General features: G+C 38.5%; 1 protein-coding gene and 1 non-coding gene across 7 annotated transcripts in view; both read left to right on the top strand.

Annotated features, from left to right (window-relative positions):
* FGF12 (fibroblast growth factor 12) overlaps positions 1 to 27,233 on the top strand; it is a 538,919-nt gene that overhangs the window by 364,853 nt on the left and 146,833 nt on the right. The gene's annotated exons all lie outside the window — the stretch shown is intronic.
* On the top strand, positions 17,152 to 17,284 carry LOC132232216 (small nucleolar RNA SNORA51). The gene has a single exon (XR_009452354.1). It is a non-coding gene; the product is annotated as a small nucleolar RNA SNORA51 (small nucleolar RNA).

Here is a 27,233-nt window from a genome sequence, read left to right as displayed (position 1 = left end):
TGAATGTTTTTCTCAGAGTTTACTTATATGCCTTTTTAATGCCTGATTTTTCTTTTAATTAAAAAAATTAATTATATAGTTTAAATTCAATATTATTTTTAGTAGTGTCAGGTGTACAGTATAGTAGTTAGATAATCATATCTATCAACACTAATAAAAGAGAAAAATGGTAATTGGCGTACGAGCTACCCTTTTCATTGGCTAATCAGGGCTATATGCAAATTAACTGCCAATGGGGGCCAGCAGCCGCCTCTCGCACTTTTTGCTGGCGATGTCCCCTTTCTCACCCACTGCTGGTGCCAGTGCTGCTACTTGAACCCACTGCCAGAGTCGGCCCCACTCCCACCCGCAGCTGGCACTGGAGTCACCACTTGCACCTACTGCTGGTGCCAGGTTCGGTCCTGATTGCTTGGCACTGGCAGTGGGTGTAAGCCACGGCTGCTGGCCCTGATCGCCCCTGAGGGCTTCTCCCCCTGCTCCTGAGGGGTGACCAGGGCATCGGCCGCTGCTCGCACCTGCTGATGGTGCCGGCCCCATTTGCACCCGCTGCCGGCGCTGGGCCCAATCGCTCCATGCTATCAGTAGATGTGAGTGGGGCCGGCGCCGTCAGCATGTGGGAGCAGTGGTGGCAGGAGCGTGGCTGCCAGCAGAGAGAGGATCAGGGGCCACGGAGGGAAGGGCCAGGTGGGGGAGCAGAGGATGGGCCAAGACCCGCCCCTGTGCCCACCGAAGCCTCATGGCCCACAGTTCCTTTCAAGGTGCATGAATTCATGCACTGGACCCCTAGTACTTTATGAAGTGTTCTTCCTGATACTTTCAGTACCTACCCAGCACCATATATAGTTATTACAATATTATTGATTATATTTTCTATGCTGTACTTTGCATCCTCATGACTGTTTTGTAACTCCCAATCTGTACTTCTCAATCCCTTTACCTTTTTACCCACTCCCCTCAGCCCCCTTTGCTCTAACAGCCTTATCTGTCTAGTCTCTGTATCTGTGAGTCTGTTTCTGTTTTGTTTGTTCAATTATATTGTTCGTTAGAGTTTACATATAGTGAAATCACATAGTATTTGTCTTTCTCTGATTGACTTATTTCACTTAGCATAATACCCTCTAGGTCAGTGATGGTGAACCTTTTGAGCTCGGTGTGTCAGCATTTTGAAAAACCCTAACTTAACTCTGGTGCCATGTCACATATAGAAATTTTTTGATATTTGCAACCATAGTAAAACAAAAATTTATATTTTTGATATTTATTTTATATATTTAAATGCCATTTAATAAAGAAAAATCAACCAAAAAAATGAGTTCGTGTGTCACCTCTGACACACGTGTCATAGGTTCGCCATCACTGCTCTAGATCCATCCATGCTTTCGCAATTGGTAAGATTTAATGCCTGATTTTTTTTAAATATATTTTTTATTGATTTCAGAGAGGAAGGGAGAGGGAGAGAAACATCAATGATGAGAATCATTGATCAGCTGCCTCCTGCACAACCCCTGCTGGGGATGGAGCCTGCAAGCTGTGCATGTGCCCTGACTGGGAATCGAACCTGGGACCTCTTGGTCCATAGATGACACTCAATCCACTGAGCCACCACAGCCAGGCAATGCCTGGTTTTTGACATGGGTATTGTCAGAGTGTAGTTTTTAACTCTTGAAAATTTTAGCTGGTATCTGCTTAATCATTATCCCAATAGCAATTTGGCATCTATGCTAATAAAAGGGTAATATGCTAATTAGGCCAGGCATCTCCTGGACATCTTCTGGACATCCTTCCGGACAAAGCCATGGTGGCTGGGGCGAGGCAGAGGTGGTTAGGGCAATCAGGTCAGCAGGGGAGAGCAGTTAGGAGGCGATCAGGCAGGCATGCAGACGAGTGGTTAGGAGCCAGCGGTCTTGCATTGCAGCAGTCTTACCCAGGGATCTGGCCTAAACAGATGGTTGGACATTCCCTGAGGGGTCCAGATTGGAGAGGGTGCAGGCTGGGCTGATGGACCACCCCCCCATGCATGAATTTTGTGCACCAGGCTTCTAGTTATTATTATAATCCTATCTAATAAAAGAGAAATATGGTAATTGGCGTACGACCGCTACCCTTCCCATTGGCTAATCAGGGCAATATGCAAATTAACTGCCAGCCAAGATGGCGGCTGGCAGCCAGGCAGCTTGAAACTAACATGAGGCTTGCTTGCTTCGGTGACGGAGGACTCCAACGTTCCCTGCCTGCCGCCTGCCGCTGCAGGCCTCTGACCTGCAACTCTAAATAACTATGTAACAAATATAGAATTTAAACAAAACACCAGAAACCCACTTTAGTCCGCTGGGCTTCAGCCAGCAGGATCGCAACATTGTAATCAAAGGCCAGAAACCTACTTTCAGCAGCGGAGGCCTAAGAGCTAGAGCCAAGCCTCAAAGCTAAAGCTGGCCAAGAATAATAAAAAAAAAAAAGCAAAAAAGGAGCGGTTGGGAGCTTCAGTCACCCCCAGCCTGAAAACAGCCCTCAGCCCCTCGCCCAGGCTGGCCACACACCCCAGTGGGGACCCCCACCCTGATCCAGGACACCCTTCAGGGCAAACCAGCCAGCCCCACCCATGCACCAGGCCTCTATCCTATATAGTAAAAGGGTAATATGCCTCCCAGCACCGGGATCAGCGGAGCCGTGAAGCCTCCTGGCACCGGGATCAGTGTGACAGGAGGCAGCGCCCAAACCCCCTGATTGCCCTGTGGCTCTGTGTGTGACAGGGGGCGGGGCCACAACCTCCCTATCCGCCCTGCTCTGTTCGTGACAGGGGATGGCGCCCCAACCCCCTGATCAGCCCTGCTCTGTGCCTAATAGGGGGGAGCTCCCCAACCCCCTGATTGCCCTGCGGCTCTGTGTGTGACAGGGTGCGGCGCCCCAACCCCCCTGATGGGCCCTGCTCTGTGAGTGACAGGGGGCAGTGCCCCAACCCCCTGATAGGCCGTGCTTTGTGCAAGACAGGGGGTGGGGCCGCAACCTCCCCATCGACCCTGCCTTGAGTGTGACAGGGGACGGTGCCCCAACCCCCCAATCGGCCCTACCCTGAGCGTGACTGAGGATGGCATCGCAACCTCCCAATCCGCCCTGCTCTGTGCATGACAGGGGGTGGCATCCCAACTCCCCAATCGGCCCTGCTCTGAGCCCGACCAGGGGCTGCACCTAGGGATTGGGCCTGCCCTCTGCCACCCGGGAGCAGGCCTCAACCAGCACGTCATTATCTCCCGAGGGGTCCCAGACTGCGAGAGGGCACAGGCTGGGCTGAGGGACCCCTCTTCACCCTGAGTGCACACATTTTTGTGCACCTGGCCTCTAGTGTATATATATATATATATATATATATATATATATATATATATATATATATATATATGGCATATAGACTAGTAGTTTATTATAAAAGGGATGCCTTTCTTAAGACTTCTTAATTGTACTTTTTTGGTCCTCATTCTCAAATCTATATTGATAAACAGGCTAAGTTTTTCGTGTCTTATCGTTTACAAAATAAAGAGACACAGGCGAAGTCCCTACCACCTAAGATACATTATGTAAGAATGGAAAATGGAGTTGCACAGGCCTTAAGTCTCAGATGAAAAATGCAGAGGGAAGTAATTGGCCACATTCCAAACTCTTGAGAGACTGATCCAGTCATCCAAAATGGAAAATGAAGTTTCAAAAATGCATTCCCCAAAGAGGCATGATTCATCTTGTGTGGCAGTAAATATAGCTCTCTGAGCACTGTTATTTATTTTACTACTTCACTGGAGTCCAAGTGTCCTTATCTCTGCAAATCAGCCTCTAAAAAACTCTTAAAGCCTGGCTTTTCATTGTTGTTTGCTTTAATTTTCCTTCAGTATTGAGAAATCATCTTAATCTACCAGTCCTATATCTTCTATCTAGCACTGTGCCCACTGGCTTTATATTTTATGGACTCTTAGTTAATAAAAATGATCACAGAGGTCTGATAAATTTTCTCTCTGAAGGTAGATTCTGGTGTATTCAACTAGCTTACTTGATTTTCTTGATTTTCTGATATACAGTAAACCTACAGAAATGCATTTTTTCCTTGCCTTTACTCTTGCCCAATAATAGTCTTGGTATTTATTATGTTTCAATGGGTATCTTGTGCTAGATCCATAAGCTGAATGCATGCTAAGTACAGCCATAATATAGGGGGACCAAGAGAGTGTTTCTGGCTGGATTCTTGTTATATGTGCTTTTACTTCCATTTGGTAGTGATTTCTGTAAGTCTATAGAAAATTCCCTGCTGTTATAAAAGATTTTCCCTCACTTATATTGACTCTTTAGGCCCTGCTTAAATGTGCATTTCCCCCCATTCCTTGACCCAACCTTTTAAAAATAGAGTTCTCCCTTTCTTTGCCTCTCATTACCTTATATTCCAAACAAATCCCTACTTTGCATTTTCTCTTGCTCTACTTATCATCAAGGCCTTTGGATAGGCTCTATCTATATCTAATCCTTTCATCACATATGCACTGAAAGCTCTTTTCTAAAATGTCTCATTCTCTGCTTACATAGAGGGTATTTCCTATGCCTAATCTTTGCTGGCCCGCATAATGCCTCTCAGAAAAAAATGATGCTCTTTCTCAGCTGGATGTTGAGGCATCTACACTAATAAAAGAGAAACATGCAAATTGGTGTCACTCTGCTATGCCCACCAGCCAATCAGAGCAACTATGCAAATTAACCCAACGAATATGGTGGTTAATTTGCATATACAGGCATGGAGCTAAGACTGAAGGCTCCGGCCAGAGCGAAGACTGAAGACTGGAGACTGAAGAGGCTTGACTTCTCCACTGTGGCCAGAGGGGAGAAGCCTAGCCTCGAGACTTGGCTTCTCTGCTATGGCCGGACCAAAGCCTGGGTCCTGGGTGCCAGAGGAAAACTGGTGCTGTCATCCAGGGAAAGGAAGGCCTATTGCACAAATATTCATGCAATGGGCTTCTAATATATATATATATATATATATATATATATATATATATACACACACACACACATACATACATACTTGAAGGAGGTGGTGGGACTCGTAGAAGATTGGGGCTTCTATGACAGATGAATTTGTACAGGATTTCCCAACTTTTTTTTCTCTCCTAACATGTAATATAGATTATATAAACAAATACATGCATCCAGGAAATGTTTCTGACTGTGCATTTTTTGTATGCATTTTTTAAATTTACTTTCAAGAAACTTTAATGTTTGTAATATCATTAGATTCATGTAAAATTCCAGAGAGGTTGATCAGACCAGTGAATTATCACTTTATTATAAATATGATAACTTAGTTATAGGTGATAGAATAGAAGTCACTAATACCAGTGTCTGATCTAAGATTTACATAGTTTATACCTAAGCATTCTTTCCTGTATATGATAAAAGGAATGTTTCATTGCTTGCAGTATTTAAGTTTTCTATTTTAAAATTTTGCTTATTTGTGTGTTTTTTTTTCTCTTTTTCACTTGAGGCCAGGATACTAGCTTGGGTGTGTGTCTGGAAGGGCGAATAATGTGCTTTGAAGGCGTAGGAGCTGGGCATAGAGAGTCTGGCTCAGGGAGTGGGTGGGAGACAGAAAGGGCAACTCAACCTATATTTCTTTGAAGAAAGTGGAAAAAAAAAGAATCTTATCTCTGCCTATTTTTTTATTTTTAGCTTTTTAAGTTTATATGAGAATTAAGACTAAGTTTCATGTTTTCTTTGGTAACCTGTAGCGGTGCTAAACATCCTAAGCATCAAGAAATGGCATATGAGAGTGGCAATAAGAAACAGTGTTATATCCTATGTGAAAGTGATCTGTGATCCAAGGATTTTATTTAAAGTAGTTAAGTGTTTTTGAGATCTCTACTAATGTGTCTTTATTATTCATGTTTTTTCTCTCTTCCATTTCCATCCTCCCTTCCCTCTCTTCATCTTTTCCTTCCTTTCTTCTTATCTCTCTGTTTATTTCTCTTGTTTTTCTTTCATCCCTCCAACCCTCTCTTTCTTTCATTTTTTTAGTATGTATTTATTTAATAGACATTTACTGAGCATGCACTAAGTACAAAGTGAGCTCAGCTTGTAATATAAGGAAGGATATAAAGCTATGCTCTCAGTGGAGCTTCTAGTCCAGCAGGGTAGGAGGGCTCTACAACAATCAAGGTATCCAGGGTGGAACCTGACAAAGTTCTAAGTGTGGAATAAGCAGGTTTCAAACTGGAATACTGGGTTATGGAATGGAGAAGATATTTTAAAAAGTAGGCCTGGAAATGTAGTTTCTATCAATAAGTCCTACGGATTTGAGTCCAGGAAAATACAGGCCGTTGTAACCTGTTCTCAACTGTATAAAAGATTATATATTATTGTACCATATAAATTGTGGTACATGTGATATTTCACACCTTTTAATATTAAAATTTATCATGTATAAATGGAGCTGTGACATGAGAAACTTACTATTGTAGGCCCCTTAATCAAAACCCCCTGTCTTCTCCTTCCTATGCAGGAGAGCAAATTAGTCACAAGAAGCCGGTGCCTTGTTCAGAAAGACTCATGAGGAGCTATGTGCTTGGCAGGACTGACTGCTTTATCAAACATTACAAGGACTAACTCCATATTTGTATTTATGTGTGGAAAAGGAGGGGAGTAATTTCAGGGAATAATAGAGAGGTTACATGGGGAGGAGGCAAGTGAAAGCAAAGTGGATAATTAATATCTAATAGGGAATGTAGAAAGCTTGAGGATAAATCTCGTGCATGCACATTTTTGTCAGGAAACTGTAGAGGGTTAAGAGATTACTGTGCAAGACACCTTGGAAGTCTGTATTTGAGTTTTGCAGCTCATTGCTTTGGGACCATTTAGTAGGAATAATAGCTCTATCCCATTTAACAACCCCTCAAGTTCTCACATTAGTAAATGAAGGAAGAAAATGGTCATAATGATTATTTTTTGAATGGTTGCTACATTTGAATGGTTTAAAGTGTATAAATTCATTCATTTACTCTTTACAGCAACTTACAAAATTACATCCTAGCATTGTCTTCCTTGGACAAGTGAGGACATAAAGATGAAGTGACTTACCCAAGGTTACCCATATGGGAATTTAAGCTATTAAGTATATTACACTGATTTTTCTATTAGACAATCATTGGATATTTATTCCTGTAGTGCTTGGTAGTTTCAAGGGCTTTGATATCCACCATTATGTTTGAATTACACAGCATTTCTGTAAGGTATGTTAGGTCAGATTATTTATCCCATTTTAAAGAGATAAATAATGAAGGCCAGGAAAACACATGGATACTAAGTGACAAAACTAATATTCACTTCAAGTCTACTTACTACAAAACCTAAGTATAGTCCACTGCACTCTGATGTCTGTGCATAATTTAAACCAAATAGACATGTTTCATTTTAGACAACTTTCCAATGAAATTGGCTAAAATCTAATAGTTTCTGGTGTTGGGAATGTCAATTTCAGTCTCTTGGCGATTATCTCATATATTATGTAATCCTTCCCTGGAGTTGCCCGACAAATGAGGTATCACTGAACTTAAGGGCAAGAATCCATGCTGCTGGCTCTCCATTGACTTCATCCGTTGCTGGGAGGAGTCGCCGTCTCTCAGTAGGCCCTTCTGAGTGGAGCTGAGCCCAGGTTGACAGCTAGCAAAGGACCGTGTCCTAACGGGGCAAGGACGAGGTTGACAGAATCTCCGATTTGGATGCATTTCATTGCTTTTCATGAAGCCTATTTTTGTTCTTTTCTTTTTTGTTGTTTAAATTGTTTAGTTGCTAACAGACCATATTCATGCACCTTACAAAATAATAAGTAAATTCAATTAACATCTAAAATGCAAAAGAATTTGGTTCCAGCTCTAGTGGGAGAGCGATATATTGTTTGATTAAAAGAAGTAAGAGCTATTTCTTCTAAATAAGGGTATACAACATTTTTCTGGCAATTACTAAAGGGAGTTTAAAATGTTCCCATTAGGATTTGGATGAAAGAATAAGAATTGTTCAATTTGGATGGCTTCCCATGTTTAAAATCCTGTTTATCTGCAACATGACTGAAATAGATGCTGGGGACGGAAAAGAATTATGTTCATTCTTCTGCTTTTTGCCTATACATATCATGATCTGTCTGCTAGAGTGTTCTTCACTTGCTTACTTAACTATTCTATGCTTATTAAGATCAGGCTCAAATGCAAGACTTGTGCAAAACTTTCCTCATGCTCCTACTTCTATCACTGCCATTTATTCACCCAATTTTTTTGTCTTCAAATGCTTCCTTTATATTCGTATTTTGAAAATTCCAATAGTAAACTCTCTCTATAGTCACCATGTCCTGCTTGGCCATTTCCTTTGCTAAGTTGTTGAATGTCTGAAGGTTCAAAGACCATATTTATGCATGTTTAAATTCTCAGCACCTAGTACTGTCCCTGAACCTAGCTGACCGACTCCTTAAACCCTCAACACCAGCCCCAGGTATTTAGTGAACATTATGATGATTCATTCTCCTCAATTTTCACGCAGCTCAATTCGAATTCAAGGGTCTCAAAAGCCAGACTTAAAAGGAAAACAAAGTCACACTGATACCTTTAATCTCTGAAATGTATTAACTGCTTCCAATCATACCAACAGTCTGAGGTGGGAGGTGTCGGAACATTCTCTAATGCCAATCTGGGAAATGGAGCATAGTCTGTTGGGAGAGAGATTGGAGAGTCAGTTGGCCCACATGCTCTTTGACATGTGGCAAAGGAGGCCTCGAGGAGATGCAGCCTGCCCGAGGCCACCATCTAGACTAGGGCTGGTGGCTGAGCTGTGCTTTGCTCCCTAATGAGCATTCTCTTAGATCAGCGGTTCTCAACCTGTGGGTCGTGACCCCTTTGGGCGTCGAACAAGCCTTTCACAGGGGTCGCCTAAGACCATCGAAAAACATATATATAATTACATATTGTTTTTGTGATTAATCACTATGCTTTAATTATGTTCAATTTGTAACAGTGAAATTGGGGGTCACCACAACATGAGGAACTGTATTAAAGGGCCGCGGCATTAGGAAGGTTGAGAACCACTATCTTAGATGGTTTTTCTCTCACACACTTGTTCTGTTCGGTAACACAAGTGTGCTTTCCTTACTTTTGTATTCTCCACAGCACTTTCCAAGTTGTCCATGTTGGACTCTCAGTCATTATTGAAATGAAATAGGGTTTCTCTTATTCTCTTCATCACATCCTCCCATTTTTTTATTACAAAGGGTATGAAAGAGAAAAAAAAGCTCAGCTTTGGAGGTTAACAGATAAAAGAGTTTGTCCAGTCTCTAATACAAGGATTGGGAAGCACAATTTTGCTTCTTCATCCTTGTTTCTTTCCCTACTCCCCTTCTTAGCGGCTTTCTACTCCTTTACTCTTTCTTTCTTCTCAAGATGAAACATCTACCCAAATTTTCCATTAGGTAGAAAAGTGTAATTTAAAAGAGTCAGAGGCACTAGCCTATTTCTCTTCCAATCTACTCTTTGCCTTATCTGGAACACCCTCCCTCCACTCTGCCCAGCCCATTCCTGCTCATCTTACAGCTTAAGTTTCACTCCTTACCCGGTTATATAATGCCCTCTTGCCTCAGTACTCTCTTCCTCCATAGTATGTATCATTATTTTTAATGTTTAATTTTTGTGTGCTTAGTCACTTAATGTCTGTCCCTCCAATTAGACTATAAGATCCAAAGAGATCATTTGTAGTCTTTTTTTTTTTTAAATTATATTTTATTGATTTTTTTTACAGAGAGGAAGGGAGAGGGACAGAGAGTCAGAAACATCGATGAGCGAGAAACATCGACCAGCTGCCTCCTGCACACTCCCTACTGGGGATGTGCCCGCAGCCAAGGTACATGCCCTTGACCGGAATCGAACCTGGGACCCTTGAGTCCGCAGGCCGATGCTCTATCCACTGAGCCAAACCGGTTAGGGCCATTTGTAGTCTTTTACACCATTAGATATCCATCACAAGCACATTGTACCTGATACATAGTAGGTGCTCAATAAAATTTTATTTTGTGGATGAATGAATGAAGCACTTATTTTTAGCTCTTGTCTAACTTTGCCTAGAGACTTTTTAGCAGGACCCTATTTCTTTAAGACTCTACCTGCAAGATAAGAAGAGCATTTACTATACAGTACTTCCCTGAGGCTTGTCCTGGAAGGATTCTAATCCTTACCTAGGAATTACCTTTGCTTAGTTCTAACCTGCCCCTTCCTGTTATCACAAACACCTTTTATTTCCCTTAGGTTTATTCACAGTAAAAATTTAGAATCCTATTTCTTTGTAATTTTAATACCTCGCCTTATTTTTCTTATGGACAGTGACTTTTCTCATCTCTCTGCCTAATGCATTTGGCATGCTCTCATGTTAACTAACTTCTGAATAATGTTTAAGGATTTGCCACTTTTTTTTATGCTGTGGACCATCTTTGCTGTTTTGTGAAGCCTGTGGATTTCTTTTTCAGATTAAAGTGGAGTTTTTTGTAAAAAATAGAAAAAATATTTAAAAGAAATCTGATTATACTGCAATATAATTTTATTGAGCACATATTGTGTATCTTCAATTCTCACGTCTCATGAATGCCCCTAGAGAAGACCTGGTTTGACCCAAATTGCCTTCTTCCCACCCCCAGGCTCTAATCTCAAGCACAGGTGGAAGGTGGGTATATGTTTGGCCAGGATTTTGATATTGTTTTAACCTTTTTAAGCCTCTAGGTTTAAGCTAAAAATTGAGGTAACCTGTTAGGTAACCTTTCAAACAACTCTTTTGTTAAACTTTAAATAGACTTGAATAGTTAGCGTCAATGAGTTTCTGTTAGTTTCAGCAGATATCCAATTTGGTTCTAAAGTTGGTTACCCTGTATTTATTGACATTTAAAGTGGATCATTATCTATACTAATGAAAGGGTAATATTCTAAGTAGACTGGATAGACCGGATGTCTTCCAGACAAAGCCACAGCAGCTGCGAGGGCTGAGGAGGGCTGGCAGTGTCAGCAGCAGTGGGGGTGATGGGAGTGGCGCCTTCCCCTGATCAGCCCGGTCACCTTCAGCAGAGGGAGGCCAGAGGCAGCAGCAGCAGCAGCAGCGGCGGGGTGATGGAAGCAGCTTCTTTCCCTGATCAGCCTGGTCACCTCCCACAGAGGAAGGCCAGACTATGGCTTAGGCCCGCTCCCTGTAGGGTGCGGGCCTAAGCCATCAGTAGGACATCCCCTGAGGGCTCCCGGACTGTGAGAGGGGGCAGGCTAGGCTGAGGGACCCCCTCCCCGTCCAGTGCCCAAATTTTTGTGCACTGGGCCTCTAGTAATTACATAAGTACCACTGGTGGCGAATGCTGGGAAGAAAGCTGCCATGCAACAGAGGACTTAAGATTTTCCAACCCAGAACACTCCATCTGCAGGTGCTAATGGTAGTGGTACTGGTGCCTTCCTGAGCCAGTCCTGGGGTGACAGAGAAGATTGCCTGGGCTCCCCTAGGCTTAGCTGAAGTTTTCATTGGCTTTTGTGAGGTGAATACCAACTATAAAAAATATAGTCCCCAGTAGGACAATGAGTGGTGCATGGAAAAAAATAAAGAACATCTTTGTGATTCCAATACTGAAATTAAGGCACTCTCCGTCACTCCAAGTAAGTAAATATTCAATAGAATTAATGTATCTGGGGCACATTGGAAAGAACCTTAGTCTTGGAGCTGAAAGAGTCAAGTTCAAATACTAACTCAGTTATTTGTGCCTTGCATATTGTGCAAAGGGCACTATTTAACTGCATTGGGCATTCCAGTCATTTTCATTGTCCGAAGTCACCCCTACACTCTTCAGATTGTAAACTCACCAGGGAATGCTTAATTTTATAAGCCTTTGTTGAGCACAATGTGTTAGCACTGTTAGAAACTTCATTTTAGGAACTATGCCATGTCCTGCATAATTCCCAGAGCAAAATTTATCATACACTGTGTATTTGAAGAATTCCTGCAGACCCCTTGCCATGTTTCCATATAAGTAATTATGGTGTCCTTCACTTATTTTTTTTATAATGTACATTAGAGGGGAAACCATCTTAAGAATACTTAAAGCATATGAAAGAATATGCTGTATCCTCAAGCACAATTGAAGCACACATTTACATAGAACCAATTTGTATGATAATCACAAGTCATTCTCAATCAGAATTTCTCAGCAACATGACTCCAGTTTAAATTTACAGGATGTAGTAAAAAACGATATTATTTGAGCTACAACTTTCCTCAGATTGGTGGGAACAGGAAAGCTGTTTCTATAATCGACCTTCCCTTAGTCTTCAATAAACTTCTCCAATTTCTTCTGCCTATCAGAACCTTTCTCATCCAAAATGCTCCTGTGAAGCATTATTCTGAATGTCAGCAAATACAAATATTTGTTCATTCTATTATAACTACCAAACCTCAATTGTTTAATCAGCTTCATTTTTCATTGTACCTGTCGGTCTCTGGTTGATTATACACTCCATGAGAACAAGTGAGAGATTTTTTCTTTTTCTTTTATTTATTTTTTATTTTTCTAAACCATCTATTTCAGTACCTCACAAATAGGAGTGCTCAGTAATGGTTGAGTAATGAATGTATGAGCAAACAAGTGAGTGAAGCTGAAAGAATATTAGTTCTTTAGCCCATAAAACTTTTGGAATGTCTCATAGGCAACTGTGTTCTGTCTTGGGGATATATATACCATGGTGCATTTGTATCTGTTGCCACAGTACTGATGGTCTAAGTCAGCAATTTTCAACTGGTGTGCCACAAAATATTTTAAAACATGCAATACCTGACTACTTAGTTGGGGACACTGACTTCTATTTTATTAGGTTGTAAAATAAAAAAAAATAAAAAATCACAACAGCCAACACCACAATAACTGTCCAGTGAATAAAAATTATACCCATTTTAGGTTTGCAAAAAATACATTTTTTGGTGTGCTGCAGAATTTTAGTAATTAGTGTATGTGTGCCATGAGATGAAAAAGGTTAAAAATCACTGGTCTAAGTTATAACATTTATAAATGTCCTCTCGGTGTGAAAGAATAGGTAGCCAGTAATACATGGATGCTTTTACTTTTGAGACTGTATGGAAAAATCCATGGCTTTTAAAAATGTAACACTCAAAGTAAAGAAATGAACTTTTGAGAAATCTAGTGGGCATAAAGAAAACAGTGTGATATTACTATCAGTGCCTAAGAAATATTAGACATGAATCATGTCCAAAGAGCACTGCTGATGTGGGGCATGCCTGAGATTCTATTTCAGCCTCAGAAGAATGACTCCTCTATGGCCTCATCCAAACCATTTCTTGCTTGAAATCCTCTGTTTTATAATCTACTTCTCCTCCCCCCAATAAATGACATCTTGGATCAGTAATTGAGGATTAATTACTGTAAAGCACTTTGCAAATGAAAGACCTATATAATTTCTAAGTGGTGTTGTTATATTGTGGGTGACATGCCAGTGAAATATTGACAAAAGCTCCCTTTTGCTAAAGCCTGCATTGTTGTATTAAACTCCTGCTGTAGAATAGTACCTCTGGGCACTCTTTTATTTAGATATGTGAATTGGCAATTAAAAATAATTATATGGCATTGCTCCTTGTGCTGCCAGTCAAGGAATCTGCAGTGAAGAACTGGTAAGTGGTCTTTGAGTTTCAATTACCAAAGAGCACACTTTTCTCTTCCCTCTTCATAGAGTATTGCATCTGAACCAGTGAAGCAACCCAAAATTTTGCTTTTTTTTAAAAAAAAAAATTGTTTTATCGGATATTTTTAGGAAAGTGAATGCAATATTACTGTTTGTGGACTATCCTTCAGATTGCAGGAGAATTCTAGCCAATTAGGTTTCTTTTTCTTTTTTTTTTTAAGCAGGCATACCTGAATGTACATTGAGTTTAATACTTTAACTGTACTTCATAGCATGTGCTGGTAGAAGGGATAGTAAAAGATTAGTAATATCTTTGCTGTGCTCAACAGAAGCCTAGATAATTAAATGTGCACAAAGCAGTTTGGAAGAAGTTAAGCTATCTCATTTTGGGCCATTCTGCTGATTACCTGGATTTTATGCTGTCTGTAAACCTGTATGTAAGCCTGTGTTCCCTGGTTGGGGCTAAACACTGTTCAAGGATAATGATATCAGGGAAAATGAGATAAGAGGATTAGACTGTACCACTTCAAATCTCCATCAGGTTTTCTGAAATGTAAGGTTTGGACTTTAACAATTTTTTCTTTTCAAATTTGAATGCATCAAATTTGCATCCGTTTTTTTTTTCTGGGATTATAGAAGCTGTATACAAAATTATAGAATATTTGTGTGTGCTATATTTGAAGGCATACTAATGTTCTTTATAAAGAACTAAAGAATCTATTAAACTAAATATAAATAAATATTGATCTCATGTTTTGAGATTTGTTTTCTTTTTAAATATGACAATTCTTTAAGGTTTGGTTTAAAATAGAATAAAACATCTGTATTGCAGTGTTTTTATAAACCAGACCTGTATTGGAATGGCTGTAATATAGGGATATTTGTGATAAAAACAGTTGCTGTACATAGTCTTGATTTTAGCAAATACTTTGAGGAAAGAAATGATTTGATTTGATATGAGCAAATCTAAATTCACATTTAAAGATATTCCATCAAACAACCATTTCAGTTGCTATATTTTGCTGTAGTTTTTTGTTAACACACTTCATTAGTGTATAATCAATAGTGTCCTGCTATGATTATATTCGCTGCTCTTAATTGGAGAGAAAATTAGGGAAGAAATGTAGGCCATAATCTGACTCATACACATTTGGATATTCTGTCTTTGAATTTTTTAACCACTTTTTTTTTTTTTAAGATCTTACCTATGTTAATGACTTCTATAGGAAAAATGCCATCTGAAGTCTGTAGAGTCATAGATGATTATAGCTGGGGGAGGTCTGGGGAGATGCTCAATATACAATTAGTGCCAAGGTTAATCAAAAGTGATGGCCTAAAAAAAAAAAAAGGTGATGGTCTAGTCTCATTTCTAGTTCTAGTCCTGCCACTGATCCAAGCCATTGTCAGAAGGCTCTGGGCAAGGTTTTCTTGGATACATTTGCCTTGGTAAGCCCGAGAGAGGGAGTAAGAGCTGGCAAGAGAGCAAGGGAGCAAGGCGCAGGGTTCATGCCACCCTTCCTTGGATCATTCTGTGTCTCAAAGCCCTATCATTTTGCGTCACTAGAAACAATATACTTACATCTACACAGACCACGAATCTCTGTAGGATATTTAACTGTTAGATTCCACTGCTATTATTTTCTGATAGAGCCTCATGGCCATATTTTGAGGATCTATGTCCCAAGAAATCACGTTATTCGATGACTTCCTGTTCTGTGTGCCCAAAGGAATCCTCTTGGTGGTAAACAGTATGTATTCATGGAGAGATGTAGTATTTTATCTGGCAGTAGTTACCCAATCTGATTAATGTTCACTTGCCCTTATCCATTTTGAAAGATTACTTATTGTTACTTAGCTTAGTCTTCTATTTAATAGCTGAAAAACATTTATCTACCCAGTCATTACTGTCTCCTAACTAAAATATCTTGGAAAACCAGGAAGAAAGAAAGAAAGAAAGAAAGAAAGAAAGAAAGAAAGAAAGAAAGAAAGAAAGAAAGAAAGAAAGAAAGAAAGAAAGAAAGAAAGAGAGAGAGAGAGAGAGGGAGGGAGGGAGGGAGGGAGGGAGGGAGGGAGGGAGGGAGGGAGGAAGGGAGGAAAGAAGGAAGGAAGGATACTCTAAACATTCAAAAGAGAAATCATAATATCTTTTTATGTACTTTACTTATTAGTGAAGACATTATTCTGCTTTCATATGATCTGAAATCTTTAGTTCTACTAACCTAAGTTGTCTTATTTCTTTGTCTAAGGAGAAAGAAAGCTACATATTTTAAAAAAGGAGAAAGAGGTAAGAGTGGCAGCAGTAACAGCAGTGAGAGCTAGGAAAAGCAAACTTGAATGAAAAGAAAAAGGCAGGGGGATGTTAAACATATATTATAAAAGCTTCCATAGGAAAAAAAAAAGAGCGTTTGAAAGGTGCAGAAACCTCCAAGTCGTTATTTAATCGTGAATAGCAATTCAGTGTATTACATTGCTGAGAGGTCCAGTTTACTAAAGTTTTATTCAACTAAATTATTCTCTTAAAAATCTCATAGAATTTGGCACTTATTTCTAATACAGAATATCTTCAACTGGAGGCAAATCAAACCAGTAGAATTACTTCTAAATCAAATTGCAATTGAAGACCTGGGGATTCAGTGACAGAAAGATATGTTAAGTTTTATTTTAGAAACCCTTTTAAATTGTGTTAGAGTTCAACAGTACAGAGAGGCCTGCAAAGCCCTAGACACTTAAACACTTCACTTTCTCTTCTGTTCAAACATTGTCACAAGTAAAATTTTATACAATTTTCTTTCATTTTCCAAGAGAAAGTGTTTTTCCTCTTCTATAACCTGCCTTTATTTTTCCTTTAGAAAGCATCACATGGACTCAGAATTAGATTAACAAGAGAAAACTTTGTTCTACTTAAATGAAATGTCTCTCCCCCACTTTTATCTCTCCTCATCTGTCTATGGAAATAATATAAATGAAATTTTGAAAGTTTGACCAAAAGCACTTTTTTAGAATCAGTTTTTCAGCTAATGCGAGTGTGCATGCATACGTGTGTGTGTGTGTGTGTGTGTGTGTGTGTGTGTGTGTGTGTTCCACTGGAGAGGCTCGAGCTGCCTCAGCTGTGCTTGCCAGCTGTGAGCCCAGCGTCTGGCGCCTGTTAACTGAGCTGCGCTCCTGCTGTCGGAGCACACTGACCACCAGAGGGCAGCTCCAGCATTGACCGCCTGCCCGCCCCCCCTCCGGTGGTCAGTACGCATCATAGCTACAGGCCTGTCATCTGGTTGTTAGGCTTTTATATATATAGATACACACACACACACACACACACACACACACACACACACACACATATACATCTATATGTTTTTAGATAGATGGAGAGAGCCAGTTAGAGAGATTGACTTTAAAAACCAGAAAATTGTGTAAGACCTTTAAAATATTTCCCCCAGGCCTCTCCCAGTGCTTACCACAGGCTGTGTTCTTACATTGCTTGTACAGAAAGAGAAGGCAGAGTACACCCAACCATACACACCTCAGCTCAGGCCTCTTGACAGATCTGTGTTGCAAATGGGGAAACATGGAAAAAACAACAAAAAACAAGATGAAACAGGAAAAAAAGGGGGAAAAAGAGAAAAAGAAGAAGATAAAAAAGTTCCCCTATATTTACCTCACTACCTTAGACAAGTCAGTTGTATATATAATGTTCGAATAGCTGAACGGCATGGTTTTTTTCTTTAATATCCCTCTGTTATTTATTTCCTTCACAAACATTGGAAGAGAAAGATGATGACTTGGTAGAACATATTGTTTTCTGTCTGTGACTGTATGATGCCAGACGGCCCTGTGAACACTGGAAAGAATAGTGGTTGGTATTCTTGATACTCTGCCCAACACAAAGCTACGACACATTTGAAAAGAAAACTCATGGTTTGCCAATAGCTATTTGGGTCCATATTGAACAAGGTAAGCCTTTAGGAAGTCACTCTTGTCATGCTGAACAAAGTTCTGATTCTGAGCAGTGACAGTGATGGTTTTAAAGTTAGCATGGGTATAACTAAAATTTGGTGTCAATTTTAGCCATTTTCATGTTTTGGTGGGATATGCCTGCACATATTTTGAGCTTTGACTATGAAATCACATTCCCTTGCCTTCCTATTTTAAATCAGCTTACACACACAGTTCTGATGCTAATTTGATACAAATATTGTCAACCATAGCACACTTTTGCTTTTATGAGGACTTTGGGAAAATACTTTTTTTCCTCTTAAGATTTGCAGACTTTTCCTTCAGGAGTGTATTGTCAAGGGGTACATAATATTCATATTTTGTCCTAAAACTTGGAAAAGTATATTTCCATGGCTAGTTTATTTCTGTGTATTTATTTTCCCTTATTTCCAAAAGGTTTCTCATATATGTACCTATTAATATGTACCTTTTGATCTGTATTAGTAAGCCAATATTTTCCAGAGTATTTATTTGAAGAAAAAGACATATTTGTGGGATAATATCCTGGAACACTCCTCTGACTATAGGGCTAATTAAAAGAAAAAGTAACACCCACAGGATTCTAAAACTCTTATGTCCACAGAATAATTAACAAATTCAGAGTTTCATATGTCCAGATATTTTCAGATACTTTTAATTTCCAAAAAAGTTCTCCTAGTCAATGGCATGAAATCACCAGATGACAATAGAAAAAGTCATTTATTCATATAAAAAATATGTAGTCCGTGAACTGGGGAGATGGTATTTTTTTTAATATATATTTTATTGATTTTCCACAGAGAGGAAAGGAAGGGATAGAGAGCCAGAAACATCGATGAGAGAGAAACACCGATCAGCTGCCTCCTGCACACCTCCCACTGGAGATGTGCCCGCAACCAAGGCACATGCCCTTGACCGGAATCGAACCCGGGACCCTTCAGTCCGCAGGCCGACGCTCCATCCACTGAGCCAAACCAGTTAGGGCGGGAGATGGTATTTTAATGCTATTTAATAAGCAAGGGCTAATGGCAGCATAGAGAAAGATAGAATGATGGATACACAAAAATGTAAGTACATATATAGATGCATTTACGAGTATATATATGTAAATAACTTTATAGCTGATTCGGTGATGTACTGAAAAGCAACATGACTTTGTTTTTTGTTTTTTTAAAATCACCGGTTATAAATAGGTAAATTTTTTTAGTAAATGAGAAGTTATATTCTAATAATTAAATCTGCCAATTATTGAACACTTGTTATATGCCATGTATTACGTTAGGTGTTTTAATGCATTATCTTATTCAATCATTAGCACATCTTGGTGCTATAAATACTCTTATAACTCCAAATGAGTATTGCTAAATGAGAAGCTGAATTCCTGATGAGTAAATAAACTTATCTGAGTTGCATGACTAATAAATTGTAGGCCACAGAGCCAAGCTTATCTAGCTTTAAAAAACTTTCCCTTAATTACATTGAACCTAAGAGTTGTCCTCTACAAACAGATGTAACTACCGCAACTTTCCCCTCAGTCATTATTTTATGAGAAGCTGTTACTCCTTTATCTAAAGCCATATTGATATGTTATTTGACCATAGAGATCTAATTAATAGGCAGTGTGGTGTTGCCAAAGGTCTTGGAATGAGGTATTAGAAGACCTGAGTCTAAGCTCAAGCTCTTATACAGAGTCATTTTGCAGTTGTCAGTTGATCTCTTTGAGCTTCAGTTTTCTCCTCTGTAATGGGAAGGTGATAACACCCATTTTTCAGTGTTATTGGAAAGTTTAATGAGGCTTAGTCAACTATATTATGAAATAAGTTGTAATTGGATCGAATATAACTTTTAATCTCTACCATATAAATTCTACTTCTTCCCCTCATGAAGAATGAACTAATATTTATTGAGCACCTGGTATGTGTCAAGTGCTTTGTTTACACTAATTAATATTGATTACAAACTTACAAATTAGATTTTATCACCCCAATTTTTAGTGAGTACACAGGAGTTTTAAAGTGGTTAACTCATGTAATGCGATTAATAAGAGGTAGAGTCAACAACCCCACTTTAGACTCTGTTCTTTTCTTCTGCAGGCTAGACTCAGGTCTCTGCAGGATCCAGCAAGACCCTAGCTTGTTCTTCATACACTTTGAGTTTAAATGGTCTTTGTATTTGCTTGTTTGAATTCTCTACCTGGGTGGTTTTTCCCCATATGTTCCAATGGCTGCTCCTTCTTGTTATTCTTACCTTTCTTTTGACACAAAAGCCAAGCGATACTGTTCTGTATTGCCTCTCCTACTCACCAGTTCTTTAGTACTTTAAGTGTTCTTTATAGTACTTGTCACTATCTGAAAATCATTTGTATTTTTATCTAGGTATTGGTTGACCATTCTAGTAGAATATAAGCTTCATGAAACCAGGTACTTTGTCTATCTTCTTTGCTCCTGCATCCCAGCACATCGAGTGGGCTTGGCACAATAGGTGTAAAATCAATGATTGTTGAATGAATGAATGAATGATCTTAAAATCTATTTCTATGTAGGCTGATCAAAACATTTTAAATCTAGTCCCATTTGTTTATTTTCGCTTTAGTTTCCATTGCCCTAGAAGCTGTATCGGTGACGATATTGCTTTGGCATATGTCTGAGATTTTGCTGTCTGTGGATTCCTCTAATATTTGTATGGTTTCCCATCTTATGTTTAAGTCATTTTTCCCATTTTTAGTTTATTTTTGTGTATGGTGTAAGTTAGTGATCTAGTTTCATTTTTTTTTGCATGCATCTGTCCAATTTTCCCAACGCCATTTATTGAAGGGACTGTCTTAACTCCATTGTATGTTCTTGCCTCCTTTGTCAAATATTAATTGAGCATAGTGGTTTGGGTCAATTTCTGGGTTCTCTATTCTATTCCATTAATCTATATGTCTGTCCTTGTGCCAGTACCAGGCAGTTTTGAGAACAGTGAGGTAACCAATGGACACAGACACCAGGGGTTGAGGACATGAGTGGCGGGGTGGGGGCAATGAGGGGATAAGGATACATATGTAATACTTTAATCAATAAAGAAAAAAAATTAAAAAAACCCATTTTAAATGTAACGTTCAGTTTTCTGAATGATTATCAGTGTTTTCTCTGAATGTCACCTAGTTTCTTGTAGGGATTTTGTGGTACTAATAGGCTTGAGTATTGCTGAATAATTTGAATTTAGGCTAGGACAGCAAGGGCACTCTGATAATGGGGTGGTTCTTGACCATGATATAAAGCAAACTATATAAAACACGGTATACATGAAAACTCATGAGGAAGATTTGTCTACTTTGCTATGAAAAGCTAAAAGGGCTGATTTGAGCTCTACTTGTTTGAGTGTATCTATCATAACCAGAATTCTAATTATGAGTACTTTGTATTTGATGACTCAAGAAATAGGATGGCCATGGATGAACTTTCAGGCTTCTAGTTGAAAATGCAGAATTATTGATTAAGACATAAATCATTGGGCTTTGACTATAAATTTGACCTGGATTTCATCTATAACAAAAGATCATCTTATAATTAGGTGAAGCTTTAAAAAATTTAATCATAGCCCAACTGGTGTGGCTCAGTGGATTAAGCATTGTCCTATGCACCAAGAAGTCACTGATTGGATTCCTGGCCAGGGCACATGCCTGGGTTTCAGGTTCGATCTCCAGAAGGGGGCATGCAGGAGGCAGCCAGTGTTTCTATCTTTTCCTCTCCCTTTCTCTCTCTCTCTCTCTCTCTCTCTCTCTCTCTCTCTCTCTCTCTCACCAATAAAAACATCTATATTTCAAAAAAAATTAATCATAGGCATAAATCTAATTTTAAAAAGAAGATTCAAGAATCCCTTGAGAGAAAAGATCCTCTGTTTCGTGTTCCTCTTAAATGACACCTAGATTGTTTATGTAATGGTACTGCAGTTTTGATAGTATTTCTTGATAGCTAGGTGCAGTCTGCATTATTGCTATCAATTGCTCTGGTTCCTTGCTGTGAAATATTTTTCGCTGTTACTTACTTTGTGAATGCTAGATCATTGTCACACAGAGTAGTATTGCAATTCATAGGCTTGTTTTTCAGTACCCACATTTTGTTTGAAAACTTGTCACCTCTGCTTAAAGTTATTCCTTTAATAAACACTCCAAATTGTGAAGTGGTTTGGGTAAGATGTTCCATCTAAAATCTTAACTTATTTCTAGAGATAATAATATGTTATCACACAGTGACTGACAACTTCACTTTTTCTTAGTAACTGTAGTCATCAAGGAAAGCTAGGCCACCAGGAAATTCTTTTTGGCTCAGGTTGAGTTAAGGAACTATCTCTTATTTGTGCTTCCATAGGGTGTTTATATCTATGTATAGCATTTACTACTTTGTTTTGAAAGCAATATAATGTGTTTTCATTAGTATTGAGTTTCTCAAAAGCAGGTGATTCAGCTGCTATGTCAATCTTGGTAAGCTCAGGTTCTAACATAGTTCTTGGCACAGAGTTAGTATTAAACAAATAGTTGTTGAACTTTAAACCTAGATGGATGCTTTACTCTTTTAAATTACATTCTCAGAGGCATTTAAGATTTACTTTCATTTGCTCCTCCCCTCGATGACTCTGCTCTATTCTGGGGTTAGTGGTTTTATGGCTTTGGCTGGCTTTTCCCATGTAAGCTGTCTTACTTGTGTTAGTTTTCAGAGCCTTATTTTTTTGTGGTTGCTGCTTCTAATCTTCTTTGATGCAACAGACCAGATAACTAAGCACATTAAAACAATAAGCTAAACTTTATGGACTGTTAAGTTCTGCGCAACTTCGAACAAAGCTATATGCTTAGCATTGTGTTAAGCATCATGGTGGTACAAAGAAAATATAAGACAGAGTTCCTCCCCATTTTATTTGGAGAGGCAATATGTAAAAAGAGAATGCAATGAGGTAATATGTATTCAGTACTGAATTGTGCAGTGCAGATGAGGGTAAAGGGAGTAAGGCTAATGGAAGAGGAAATAAAAGAAGGTTTAAATTTTCATGACAGGCTATTTCATTCTATCTAGACCTTGAATGTTAAGCCAAGAGAAACAGATAGGTGCTTGGGCAGTATTTGGAGGAAGGTAGTCTAGTATAGAAAATTTTCGATTTTTACAAATATTAGATCTAGGAATTTCTAATTCCTTCTGGGTTACTCAGAAAATTCTCTATATGTTTGACCATTAATTTTCTATTTAGTGTTATTTTTATGTAGATTGTCTCATATTTAGAATTGGGTAGAATGTAAATTTAAAAGAAAATGTTTTGAAACTTTAGGATGGATGATGATGTTTTACACAACAGTTATGACTAACAGGCTATGAGGTTTAGGTCTCTGCAATAAGCAGTGACACTTCTATACATGACAGGTGTGTGTGTGTGTGTGTGTGTGTGTGTGTGTGTGTGTGTGTGTGTCATGGCTCAGCAGCAGAAGTTTAATGCCTGAGAGTTCCCCATAACCCTACTCTGCTCTCATGGAACAATTGTATTATTTGGTTATTTCCTGACAAAATGAAGACAGTTAGATAAAACATCAATCTCAGTAGGATGCTCAAAATAACAATAAAATATCCTTAGTGTTTTAAAATATAAATTTTTATAATTAATACAATTATTTTTATTGGCTTTATGAATATGTTCAGCCCATATTCTCATATGTACTTTTTTGAAGACTGCTTAAAAATTCTTTGATGGAAACCTCTTTATTCTACATTAGGATGCATGCCTAGAACAACCAAAAGTCTGCTTATGGTTCCAGAAAGCTATCAATTCAACCAGACTATAGATTAAAAAGAGAACAGATTTCTGGGTGTTTTAATTCTCCATAACTTGGTAATGATCACCATGTTAACTGGAAAGAAGGTCTTTCAACCAGATTCTACTGTTACTGTACATTTGACTTGCAGTGTTTTATGATTTGCCAAGAACCTTAGGGCAGCTAACATATTGGAGAGAAAATAAAAAGAATTTTAATAATCCATCATAAAGTTCGGTTCTATTTAATAGTACCAGCAGCACAAATGATAGAAAATCCAGCCAGATATTTGATTACATACTGGTGGGAGCATTGAGATTAATCCTCTTCTCCTCAGCATCAAGTTCATATTGTAATCAATGAACTTATATGAACAGATGCATAACCTGTGGACACAGAAAATAGTGCAGTGAAGGCCTGGGGTAGAGGGTGTCAATGGGGTGAGAAAGGGGACATCTTTAATACTTTCAACAATAAAGATAAAATTTTAAAAAGTTCGTATGGTAACCAAAGCATCCTTACTTCCAGATTTCATTAAATTATCACCTCCCTTTTGAAATCTTCACTTGTGTTAGCAGAGTAAATGGCTTCTTCTCTCTAAATCAGCCATTCTGTGCTTATATCAGTGAATAGGATATCTTTTTGTTTAATTGAAGATATACCCATCTCTCCTAAGCTGTGATTTCCTCAGGGACAGGCACCAGGTGGTTCTCATTATTATATCTCCAGCACATAGTAGATACTCAGACATTTATTGTCATAGTATGTGAGCACACTTAGTTAATTAGTTTGCTTGATTGTCTCTGGTTATTTCCACTAAAAAAAAACATGACCTTGACATAGTACAGAATCTTAAATATTATCACAACAGGATGTATTGCATTTACTTCATGCAAGAAGTTTTAATTACTAAGGGCATCCATGAAAATAATTATGTTGGTCTGACCCAAAAGGTAGTTCACAGCATGAACACCAAAAATTGAAGTATAATTAGGTGATTGTACATTTTAGTTTTAGTAAAGAGGGTTAGGAAATTAAGTAAGAGCTTCAGAATTTAAAAGAATTTCAGCATATAAAGTAGTTTTCTAAATGAGAAAATAGCTGTAACAAAACTATACTCATATAATGGATTCTTAGAGAAACACTTATTTATGTCATTTGGAGAAACAGGAGTGAATTACACCTAACAATATTTCATTTACTTATTTCCTGTAATAAATTGATATTCTTCATAACTCATTGAACTAGAAAATAAGTTCTTGATATAAAAAGATTTCTTTGAGATTATAGTGGAAAGAGCACTAGATTTGGAACCAGGAAGGTTGACTTTTAGTACTGGCTTGACCCATTTAGAATTATGAGGTTATGGCCAAGTTCCTCTATTTCTTTGAGGTTCAGATACTTCATCTATAAATGGAGATAATAATTTCAGTCTAATAGGAATTCATCGCTTACCTACCACAAAGGGCCACGGGGATTAAATGGGGTGGCATATTACACTTCATGTCACAGTGTATAATTCCAGGCTTGAATAGCTCCTCATTTGCCAGGACAGAGTAAAATCCACATAGTAATTAGTATACTGGAACAACTTGTTATATATCTAGGCTGCAATGTATCTTTGAATATAGGCTACTTTCCCACTCACTCATTGGTGGAGCTTAACTGTAGTAGCTCCCAGCCAGTCCGTTCAACTTGTTGGGTGTGAATCCTACTAACATGAGCTCAAGTGACACCACCCATCTGGCAGGAGCTCAGAGCTCTCTGTATAACACCAGGGCCAAAGAATTAAAGGTCCAGTTCCCCCAGTAGTTTTCTAAGTGGCTTCAGGAATTCATTTAAAGACTTATAACCCAATGATTCTCTCTGACTCTGTGAAAACCAATATATTACAATAGATTCTGTCCAGAGTTCATTGTTTTCTGAGTTATTGGGAACTTGAGATTTGGAGTTTTGTTCTTTTTACTCACTATTGATCTGCCATGAGAGTCATGACAAACATTACTCCCCTCTGTGGAGTAGGGGAGAAAAGACAGTTCTGCAGTGTGACCTGCATCTCAAAAATCCAAAATTAACTAATACTTTTTGTTTTTCATGTTTTAACCTCTTTCCCCTTTCTATTCCCAGTAGAGATTCACATCATTGGGAATCCAAATTGTAAAGCTAGTAGATTTTTTAAAACTTATGTTGGAAACTTCTGGTATAAAGATTATTTGAAGGGCATAGAAGGGAACAACTGTAGTTGGAACATATTTCAGCCAAGATCTCAAAGTGTTTGAATAACCACATGGCCATTTAACAATATTAATTCATCATCCATGATGGGCAAAGTTCCATGTGATCACCAAGATATCATCAAGGGTAACAAGCAAGCTTCTTCTTGCCATCAAGAACTATGTAGTTTAGAAAGGATGTTGAAAGTTTGGAGTTTTGATGACTGACATTTCTTTTTTCTAACCAGTAGAAAATAGAGACAAGAGTGCAAATGAGGGCCAAATCATCATTTTTATTACTAGAGGCAAATGCCTAGTAGTTGGAAAAGCTTCAATGAAGAATGCAGTGTTAACCTGAGACAAAAATGTTGGGTCACTAGTGGATCTTTAATGGTAGACTTTAGAGCTAGAGGCCACCTGTGAGGAGAGCTGTTCCAGGAAAGAATCCCACAGGCTCTTACCCGTTAAGCTACATGGAGGTTCTCTGGCAGAGCAGGGATGAAGGAAAGAATGGCAGGCCTCTACTAGTGCCTCAGATGAGAGAACCTAGACTCTTTCAGAGGTGCTGATTACATGGGGATACAAGGGGAAGGAGGAACCTTAGTCTTCATAGGAGACGGTGAAATAGATAGAATTGTGCTTTTCCCCTCCACACTTGAAACTAAGTAGCCCTATTCATTTTTTATATGGCTCAGTGAACATGACATATTAACCAGTAAGATTATCCACTTCTGATATGAGGTAGACGTAGTAACTGAAAGTTCATTTCTCTATTGTGGTAAGGTTGGGGCAGTGGTAAAAGTTTATTCTAAAAGAAAGTGGTGTTCTCTTCTAACAATGAGGGATAAAATGTGTACATAAATAACTACTATAAATAAAGTTTCCTAAAATTTTGAATACTATAGCTACTTAATTATATGTGTTTGTGGAAATTATATTAAATCCTTCCAGAATGAAGCTGGATATAAATAGTTGAGTAAATACTAGTCCTTATCTTTTATTGAAGAATTCAGTTGCCTCTCTGATGTCAACAAAATACAAAAATAATGTTTTCTTTGTGAAGAAAACAAATTGGATCACAAGGTTCTGTTCAGAGAGAATTGCAATTAATAGTCCATATTTTTAAATATTGCAGGTAATAATAATATGTGTAATGTACTAAAGTCCCATATGTGCTAGTCCTGTACTGGATTTTTTTTTAATTTTAATAATATATTTTATTCAATCCAATATCTATAAAATATTATAATTTCAACATGGAATCAATATGAAAATTATTAATGGAAATTTTACATTCTTTTTCTGTACCAAATCTTCTAAATCTTTTTTTTTTAATTAAATCTTTATTGTTCAGATTATTACATTTGTTCCTTTTTTTTCCCCCCATAACTCCCCTCCTCCCAGTTCCCGCCCCACCCTCCGCCCTCACTCTCCACCCACTGTCCTCATCCATAGGTGCACGATTTTTGTCCAGTCTCTTCCCACATCTCCCACACCCCTTTCCCCCTCAAGAATAGTCAGTCCATTCCCTTTCTATGTCCCTGATTCTATTAT

This window comes from Myotis daubentonii, chromosome 3, assembly GCF_963259705.1.
Source record: "Myotis daubentonii chromosome 3, mMyoDau2.1, whole genome shotgun sequence".
Classification (NCBI taxonomy): domain Eukaryota; kingdom Metazoa; phylum Chordata; class Mammalia; order Chiroptera; family Vespertilionidae; genus Myotis; species Myotis daubentonii.
Note: the sequence above shows the minus strand (reverse complement) of the source record. Positions and strands in the feature narration are given on the sequence as shown.